We start from the raw sequence: 10,702 nt of genomic DNA, 5'->3' as shown, positions 1-10,702 counted from the left end.
TCAGAGGACTGCTGGGGAAGAGGCATCCGTGAGTTCTGAGTCAGATGATGAGCCTCTGGATTTGACCTTCCTACTCATCCTGGAGAGTCAGCAGAAGGTGAGGGAACATCATGCAGGGCTGTTGGAAGCCCTCAACAGAGTAGCACGCAGGTAAGAAGAGTGCGTTCGCCTGCTCTCCGATGAAATGGTGCCACATGTGCGTGTACAGAGGGCTCCATGAGAAGGATGGCAGATGCCATGGAGACCCTGGTCTAGCAGAACAATTCCTGCAGTGGCAACACGAGGGGGAAATGGGGCATCTCGACCTCCCTCCAGATGCCCCTTCCCCTCAAAGAGACAGACCGGGGCCCTTGGGCACCCGAAGTCAAGAGGAACAGCAGCTGGACACACCTGGATCATCCACTCAGGAATCTCAGAGTCTGCCCACTCCCTCCACAGACTCCTCCCCCTGGACTCCTCCCCCTGGATTCCTCCCCACCTTGGACTCCTTCTCCCCCTAGACTCCTTGCCCCCCAACTCCTCCCCCCTTACTTATAATCTGAAAATATATTCATTTTCACTGAATAGTGTGTAATAGTGTCTTTCAGCTTCATTTACAGACTTTGTGAGTCATCTCCCTGCATTCCCCCCAGCACCAACTAGCAGTTCAGTTGCACATAGCCTGTGTGTGTGTGTGTGTGTGTGTGTGTATCTGTGTGTGTATCTGTGTGTGTGTGTGTGTGTGTGTGTGAGATAGAGAGAAAGAGAGAGAGAGATAGGGCCTTTCAGGGCCTCGTGCAAACACTTTCCCATGCACACGGATCCTTCCCCCACCACACTCATCTCAATGTCCTGAGCATTGTCAGTGCTGCCTGCTGGGGTTCACTTTCAGTTGTCCATCTGAGCCTGATCTGCATCTCCGCCCACCCACTGAACACACTCCCACGCAGCACCTGTTCCCGCCCACCATGAATCTTCTTTCACTTTCGGATTTGCAAACATGAAGCATTTAATATCCTTCTTCAACTCCCCCATCCTTTCCCTTTCTCCAGTCACCCATGTCCTTTCCCCCATCACTGTCGGCACCCCAGGCATCACCTTCCACCTCCCCACATTCATCTTCCAGCCACAACCCTTTTCTTTTGGGGATGTCCAGGTGAACGTGGATGTTCCCTACCTTCCCGAAAATCCCACCCCCAAGAAACATTAACCTCCCTGGTCTTCTCCTTCCCATCCCCAGGGTCCGTGTCTGCCTCTGAGTCCCCATCAACCACCCTCGCCATCCCTTCTACCTATACCATGGCACCCTCACCCTCCCACCTCACTCTGCCTTCTGTCATTCCCACCATTCCCTCCTGTCATGCCCACCCTCATTTCACTCCCCAGGAGGCGGTCATCAACTCCACAGACCCCTCCCTTACACATTCACCTGGATACCCCCCATCCGGACTCCTTCCCCGCTTGGAATTCCTTCCCCCCTCCAGAATACTTCACCACTTGGAAATCCTTCCACAATGGACTCCACCCCACCCAACCCCTCCCCCCCTAGACTCCACACCCCCAGATTCCCCCCACCGGACACTTACCACACCCCGCCTTACTCCTTTCCCCTTCATGCAACCTTCCTTCAGCCTTACTCCTTCCCCTTTTCTGACTCCTTCCTCCACCCTTACTCTTTCCCCTCTCTGGATCCCTGACACCCTCCACCGCAGCCTCCTTCCTCTCCCTGAACTCCTTCCCCTCTCCAGACTCCTTCCCCTCTCCAGATTCCTTCCTCCCAGCCAGACTCCTTCCTCCCACTGGACTCCTTCCACCCCCACCAGACTCCTTCCAGCCCCACCAGACTCCTTCCTCCCCCTGGACTCCTTCCACCCCCACCAGACTCCTTCCAGCCCCACCAGACTCCTTCCACCCCCATCTTCCTCTCCCTGAACTCCTTCCCCTCTCTGGACTCCTTCCTCCTCCTGGATTCCTTCCCCTATCCGAACTCCTTCCCTTACACCTTCCTCCCCCTCTTACACCTACCTCCCTAATTCCTGTATTCTCCCCGATTAGCCCTTCCTCCCCCATACTCCCTCCCCACCCAACCTCATCCCCCTGACATATTCATTCCCTCCTCCCAACCTCACACATCACCCCCCACCCCCGCGACACACCTTCCTCTCCCAGATGAATCTAGGCCTTCATCTCCTACTCACAGCTGGAACTTCCTCTCCACCTGTTAGGAAGTAGAGCCAGTTTAAGTCAGTTATATTTGTATTTTTGGGTGTTAGGAATGAGTTTTAGCTTTAAAGTTTAAGTTTGATTTGCATTTCTGTACCTGTGCATTAAGAAAAGGCTAAATTGAGTTTTAGTTTCACTTTAGAAAGTTGCCTGCATTTCTAATAAGGTTTTTTATGACTTTTGCAGCTAAGGTAAACAAACAAAGGTGGAAGAATTAAGCTGCTGCCTAGAAACAGAGGCAGGTCCCTCCCACAGACATACAGAGAAAAACTAAAGAAACAGCAGTTTTAAGATCAGTTTGAAGCCAAGACCCCAAAGAGACTGGACACTGGGAGAGGGAGCTGCAGATTTCTCAAAAGAACCAAAATGTCCTAATTCCAAATAGGTGAGATGGAAACAGGGGAAAATCCTAAGCAGACCTTCTAGTCAAAGGAAGGACAGGAACCTGGAAAAGCTCCTGTTAAGTGAATTTAAGAGTGAGGGGCAGAAAGAAAGGCTCCAAGCTTCAGATTTAAAGAGACAAAAGCTGCAGAAAGCAGATTTAAAGCGAGAACAGCTTGTAAGAGACAAGAAGGTCCAAAGAGATGGTTGAAAGTCTGTAACTCTTTGCTATGGGCATGTGAAGCAGTGGTGTACTGTTGACAGCTGAGTCGGTGAGAGAGAGCGCGTGGAAGCCAGCATGAATGCATGTGGTGACCCAGGGAAGAGGAACACCAGAAGGAGAGTTTGAAACCCTGGAGGTGAACCCTTGTGGAAGGCACCTGAGAGAAAGCATCAGTTTGGAAGAAGATTCCAAGGCGAGGTCTTGGAGAGCGGACATTGGAAACCCTCGTGTGAAAACTGGAGTGCAGTGAGACTGATTGGCTCATGGTGTGACCAGCATTTGATTTGGGGAGGGGGAGTTGAGGAGAGAACGATAGCATCTGGTTGAGGTGGCACCTGTCACTTGGTTTCAGAGTGTGGTGTGTCTGACCACAGGGTGCCTATTGGTTTACATGGACTGTGTACTTACTGTGAACATTAGAGTATAAGATAGCTTTTATAACTTGTGTTATCCTTACAAATTTCTACATATCTGTAAAGGTATAGTTGTGGGTGAAGGAGTATTGTAATATAGTTCATCTTTTCTTGTTGAATAAATGTTTATTCTATTATTAAAAGTTCATCAGCTGACTCCTGTGACTCTGTTCAGTAGCTACTCTCCACTTATCTAAACAAACAATTAAAAGTTAGGATCTATCAAGCTGGGTTCCACTCTGGGATCGGACTTATCCAGGAGTAATCTCAGCTGGGATCATAACAACCCTCTTGATGATCATCCATAACAGACCATGGTCAAGACACTGAAGTCCCAAAGCAGACCCTCAATGGTGATTTTCCACCTTCCGTGAGCTGCTTCATGGCAGAGTCATGTCCATGAGAATCCACCAAGCATGCAATATATGTTCCCCCAGGATCCCGTTGCTGTCGGGCTCCAGCATCTTCTGCTCCTCGGGTGTCCGTGATGTGAGCAAGGCCCTGACAGTAAATCCCGACTTCTACACGTCACACTTGTCAGGACGTGTTCTGCACCGGTGTGTTTTCCTGCCGATGTGGGCAATTAATTTGATGTGGGGAGGGGGGGGGCTGATTCCGGCAAGCTGGGCTTATAATGATATGCAGATGTATTGCAATGAAGTTTCCGACGTCCAGCGGCAGGAAATGCGGCCCACATTGACGGGCGGATGGGCGATTGCAAATATGTTTCACGAAGGCGTGAAACCGATTTTTGGCCTTCCTGCCATATTGTCCACCCACACCCACTGCCAATGAGCACAGAAAATTCTGTCCAATGTGCTGGTTAGAGGGCTAGCTTGAGAGATCCGACATTTCCTGGCCCTAAGGATTTATGCCTCACAGGGTGTATCTAAAAGCAGATTGGTAGCTCTGGACCAGCACTGCATACAGATATTTGAGAACATGTCAAGCAGTCTGCAAAATTGGGGATACCTATGGAGTAGTCCACAAGTTTATAATAGAGCTGCATGACTCTTGACTGAGCTGGAACCCACCTAGGAGAGTAAAACTCAAGCTGAGACTGGAAACTCAGTTGAGGTAGTAAGCTCAGGCGTAATTTTTGTAATGAATTCGCAGACCAAGCCTGCAGGTATCAACCTTACAGCAATCTGTTTAATTAGAATGCTGGACTGAGACAGACATAATACGGGGCTCACTGTGGCCCAGTAGCCTGTACCACACAATTCCCTGGATAGACTGAAAGAGTGCCCAGCGGCAGGGGAATGGCTGGATTTGGCATGGAGAATGGCAACCTGCCTCAGAGTGATGGCACTTCCACACCACCCTGCTCAAACGACTCCACTTGTATCAGAAGGCACACAGGTAGCAGCTACAGTTGTCTCTCCAACACAAGTGGTTACAATCCATCTACTGAGCATCATAAGTAGGTACTGGACCACCGACGTAATTTGAAGCAAATAATAAAATTTAGCAGCCATCCACTTCACATTTCCGGGAGGTACTTTGAAGGAGTATATGGTTAAGAAATAGAAGGCACACACCTTACACTTTTGCAGAGGGCAGGCGCTAAAGTAAAACACATTGAATAGACTTATACCACACACTGGTAGCCAGCTCAGATAAAGTTTGATACCTCTATCAGATCTGCCACGTTATGGATTTGGGATGTGATGGAATCAGATTATTGCAGAGAAATACAGCATTATTTATGGGATTTGATATATGGTTGAATGTAAAAGCAGAATCCAGTTTATTGTGCAGGATATTGAGTAAGTGTGCATTGGGTGGTAGAGGCATTTAAATAAAAGTGTCATTGATGAGAACCAGTCTTAAGATTTTGTTTGGAGTGAACAATGGTTTTACAGTTATCTCATCCAGCTTCAATTTCGGATTGTCTTCTGCCCTTGTTTGAGGTTACTTCTTCCTCTTCCTCCATCACACTGCCCCGTTGCAGCCTAAAGTTGTGTGAAGATGAGCAGCTCACAAAGTCTTGGATACCTTGACTATATCATACAGAAAGTCTCCCTCCTGACCAGTAGGAGGATATGAACCTTTGTTTTAACAATCTGTTACACAAAAGACCCTGACAACTAAATACATTTCATTGGATCTTTCTTCAGGTCTTACCGGTGGTTGTCTCAAAGGGATCATGAGCCAGGGCTCTCCTGTGAGACATTCACGCACTCTCTTTGACCCTCGAAATAATGGTGGTACCACTGACTGCCATAAAATAAAATAATTATTAATGCGACTAGGATACCAGTCCTAAACCTAGCACACACCAAGTGCAGAGGACCCCAGTGCCACCTGTACTTAACCAAATCCATTGCAATACAACAAATTATTCTTACACTTCCAACGCAATAAAATATGCCAAGTGGTTCACTGGAGCGCTATCAAACAAAAGTTGATATAAAGCCACATGAGGAGATATTAGAACAGGAGGTCAAAAACTTGGTCAAAGAGGTAGGCTTTAAGGAGCATCTTAAAGGACAAGAGAGAACAAGAGACGAAAAGGTTTAGGGAGAGAATTCCTTGGCTTCACCCGAGGCAGCAAAGGCCTGGCTGCACGAGGGAGTGAAGAAATTATATGAAAGGTCACAAATGAGGCCCGAATGCCTAAAAACCCAGCTGCTCACACCAAATGCACATCAGCAGCGCTGGGGCTAAGCCCTACCTTATAAACCAGCACAAATTTTATTATTTATGGCAATGACCTAGGAAGGAGTTCTCAAAGATGATATGATGGGGCACTATGTTTGAGCTCCAATGTATTATAGTAAATGAGTGAACCCACAGAGGGGCTGCTGCAGCTTTATTCCCAATATAATCGACACAATAATTTACCAAATAAGTGTTTTGCCACTGTGGAGAGGTGTCAAGTGGGGAAGCCTGACACATCTTGGAAAAATTCACAGGGAAAAGACAAATTAAGGGGCGAAAACTTCATTGTGCCCTCATGGCCAACAGTGGCATAGGAAAAATCCCAAGAACAGCTCGCTTGCCTGCATTCAGTGAGAGATAGAACGACGGAGAGAAAAATAAAATACCTCAAAGATAAGCGTTCTCATAAAATCAAACCTCTTTCAAAGAAAAATAAGCTGAATGTTATGTAGAAGTGAATTTTCTGCTTCTTCTCAAATTTATGAATCAATTAGCTGCCATAATAATTTTGTGATTGCTTACACTTTGACATCTGCGGCTCATAACATTTTCATTGGCTACAGTGCACTTTCAACAGAAGGTGAAATTAAAAGCTCATTTTAGTTTTCACCCCTCTTCGTATCTCTCTCCGCCATCTTGCAGCTATGGGCATGCTAGGTGAGGACTGGCAGCTGTCATTCTTGAGTTTCCCACTTGAGAGGGAATTACAGGGCTGAGTTGGCTGGCGAGGTTATAAAAAATGAGAGCAGATTACAACTGTGGCATCTACTTGACTTCCTCCCACGAGGGCAAGACTGAAAATAGTAACTCACCATGTCGAGAGCCGGTATGAACTGAGATCATCTCTGTGACTCATTACATTGGACTCCAAGTGAGTGGCACAGGATTGGAATAGCCAGAACCTATGGAGCAGACCACCATCTTGCCCTCTTGGCCTGAGAAAGGAATATAAAAAAGAAATGGGGAGTAAATGCAAAATGATATAGAGGAAAAGAAGACAAGAAACTGTCTTTATGAACACCTACAAAAAGATGGTAAAATAGAATCTGTATTGATATATTTTTGTACCTAATATAAAATAAATAAACTAATCTTTATCATCTTAATTATGATCTGGAGTTTATTTACATGAAACATGAAATCATAAATCACTGATAGGAGAGATACAGATTAATGCACACAGACCATCCAGTCAGTCTTCTCAGTTAAGATTGCTTCCCACTTGAGATCAAATAAATAATCAAAGTACTTAAAGTACTGAATGGCGCCAAAGCACAAGTACAATATTGCTGAACAAGTAAATATTTAGTGATAAGAACAGTTAAATCACTCCTTTGTATCAGGTTATTCTCTATATCACTGACTTGCAATCTCCTGATTGAGAAATAACAGGAGCTTTGATAAATTATATTTTGCCTCAACCCCAATAATACTGAATAAGAGGGATGCAAAAAGATCTAGGTGAGTCAGGCTGTGCAGACACAGTAAATGTAGTTCAACCGCTGCCATGCAATTAAAAAACCCATCAGCTCAAGTATACTCAAGAGCATTATGGCAGAAATTTGGACGGTCATAGTCTAGGTTATTTTTGGAATAGAATAACTTGAATTCCGCTCCGATCTTCTGTTGATTTCAAACAGGAGAACACCTGCACAAAGTCTAACAAAAAGCATTGTTTAGTCCAGCGTTTAACAATATGATTCAATTCTACATGGTTTGTTAGCACATTTTCAACTTCTTAAACACTGCCAATGTAAGCACTTTGGGAAAATGTAAAGACTTTAGAGAGGGGAAAAATTAGGTTGACAAAAATAGTTCCAGGATGAGGAACTTCTGTTATGAGGATAGATTGGAGAAGCTGGGGTTGTTCTCCTTAGAGAAGGGAAGGTTCAGAGGAAATTTGATTGAGGTGTTCAAAGTCAAGAGGGGTCTAGACAGAATAGATAGAGAGAAGCTGTTCTCTTTGATGGATGGATTGGCAAAAGAGCCAAAGACAACAAGAGAAAACATATTTTTATACGCAAGTGGTTAAAATCTGGAACCCATTGCCTGAGAGAGTGATGGAGGCAGATGCAATTGTGGTTTTCAAAAGTGAATTGGATAAGCACCTGAAAATAAAAGAGGAATACAGGGATAGAATGGAGGAGTATAACTAGCTGAATTACTGTTGCAGAGAGCCAACATGGACTCCACAGGCCAATGTTAATGTTATGTTAATTATATTGTTAGGATACACAGGTGAAAGGCATTGTTTAATTAAACACCTTGAGCACATATAAATAGGAGGCTGTTGGGACACTGGGTTGTGTGGGAGGAGAGCTGTAAGACATTTAACTGCCAGTTTTGTCCTGTTCCCATTATCCCTATTACACCTCTTCCCTCGCTTCTAATTATTGCCTCCAATCCCCCTGCATTGCTGCTGATTCTCTGTATGTTGCCATACAGGCAATCTAACGTTTTATTGTTCATTGCTCCTGCTTTATCTTTAGTGGGTATTATATTGTTAGTCAATTATTAGTCAATAAACTCTCTGGATAAAGAAAAGCTGCACGCCTTGGTTTCTGCTTCACCGACCAACTAGGACCCTTTTAACAGTGGAACAGTCTCCTTTTATGCTATAACCGTTCTATGATTCTAATTTATAATTAAACAGTCATCAGCTAATGAAGGTTACTGTGCACATGTATAGCATGACCTCTGTTTTTGTGGAAGGACTTTTTCAGTGCAACTTCATAGGCAGGATGTGCAGCTGCTGATGCCAAGTTAGATGCTTTTTAAAATTTGTATTACTTGTGTATGCATCTTGTTCTGTTGAGGGATTTTGTGCCCATATCTCATGAAAATGTTTTGAAAATCCAATTTATTTTTGGGACTTAAACTTAGTTCCTCGTAAGCTCGCATTAACCTATTTTGAACTCTTTAAGATTGTTCCAAATGGATGTTCTGCCAATGCTGTCGAAAGTGACCTTCGTAAAAGTAGCCAAGATGAAGCATGAGGTCTAGTAGAGTGATCTGTTACCTTACCCAAACATTTCTGCCTGTGAGTCAGTAACAATACACATCACATTCAATTAGACTTTTCTCCTTTGGAAGTTCTGTCTGAAATAGTAATACCCAACGAGGCACAAAGTTCAAATACACTTAGTACTGTTTACTTAACAGGACAAAACTCTGGCATTTATATTACAAAACATATATTACAACGCAAATCTCTTTGGAATTAAAAACAGCTAATTCCAGTTCCCCAAGGGAGCATGTCAAACATAGACAAACACTGGTTGTGAATAGTATATATATTTTTTTAAATTAATCTAGCCATGCATCACCAGCTTTGTGTTCTTACTATTTTAAAGTCTTTGCATGGAAAATTACACTATTGATAGTTTTTCTTGCAACTCGATACATTTTTGAACTCCAGAGATTGGTCGTTGACCAGCAACATTTCAAATGATATAATGGTTAGCATCTTGCATCCCGTTCAAAGATATTGGGATAAATCGGATTGTAAAAAGGACTTTAAACCAAAAGGCGGGGAGGTGGGTGGTGGGGACTTTGGATGGGGCCGGCCAATAAGAAAGAGCGGAATTAAAGCAAAGATACAAAATGAGTAAAAGATGAAATAGGTACTAAGGAAGCTGAAAATATTGTGGAAAGTAACAATATAATACCCACTTAAAGATAAAGCGGGAGCAATGAACAATAAAACATTAGATTCCTTGTATGGCAACACACAGAGAATCAGCAGCAAAGCAGGGGGATTGCAGGCAATTATTAGAAGTGAGGAAAGAGATGTAATAGGGATAATGGGAACAGGACAAAACTGGCAGTTAAATGTATTTAGAAATATAGGGAAGGAAAAAGGGATGGTAGAGTAGCTGTGTTAATAAGAAATAACATAAAAGCAGTAGCAAGAATGGGCATAGCTAACAACGAAATAGAAATATAAAGTGCATATGTTGAGATAAAGAGTAGGAAGGGGTCAGTCACACAATTAGGGACCTACTACAGACCATCAAGAAAGATCTTGTGGTGCAATGGGTAGTGTCCCTGCCTCTGAGCCAGCAGCTCTGGGTCCGAGACCCACTCCAGGGGCTGAATTTTGCCGTCGGCGAGCAGGGGGCGGGGCCTGCTCGCCGACACGTAAAATGACGCGGGCTGATGGGCCGAACCCCTGATGTCATCCCGCCCCATTTAAATTTTCAGGAAGATCAGCAAAATCAGCTGTGCGCCCGCCGACCTGCCAATGGCCAATTGGGGCCATTGACAGGATCATTGAAACAGTTAAAGGACCTGCCCATCCAACCTCACGTTTATCCACATTATACTACATCTGCCATGCACTTGCCCACTCACTCAGCTTGCCCAAATCACACTGAAGCATCTCTACATCCTCCTCACAGCTCACCCTCCCACCCAGCTTTGTGTCATCTGCAAACTTGGAGATATTACATTTAGTTCCCTCATCTAAATCATTAATATATACTGTGAATAGCTGGGGTCCCAGCACCGATCCCTGCAGGAACCCCACTAGTCACTGCCTGCCATTCGGAAAAAAGACCCGTTTATTCCTACTACTTGTTCCCCGTCTGCCAACCAGTTTTCTATCCATCTCAATACACTACCCCCAATCCCATGCACTTTAATTTTACATGCTAATCTCTTATATGGGACTTTGTCGAAAGCCTTCTGAAAGTCCAAATAAACCACATCCACTGGCTCCCCCTCATTAACTCTGCTAGTTACATCCTTGAAAAATTGCAGTGGATTTGTCAAACATGATTTCCCTGTTGTAAATTCATGCTGACTCTGTCCGATTCTG

The sequence above is a fragment of the Cetorhinus maximus genome, chromosome 24 (genome assembly GCF_964194155.1).
Source record: "Cetorhinus maximus chromosome 24, sCetMax3.hap1.1, whole genome shotgun sequence".
Taxonomy (NCBI): Eukaryota; Metazoa; Chordata; class Chondrichthyes; order Lamniformes; family Cetorhinidae; genus Cetorhinus; species Cetorhinus maximus.
The sequence above is the reverse complement of the archived record's forward strand: the minus strand, read 5'-3'. Positions refer to the sequence as shown.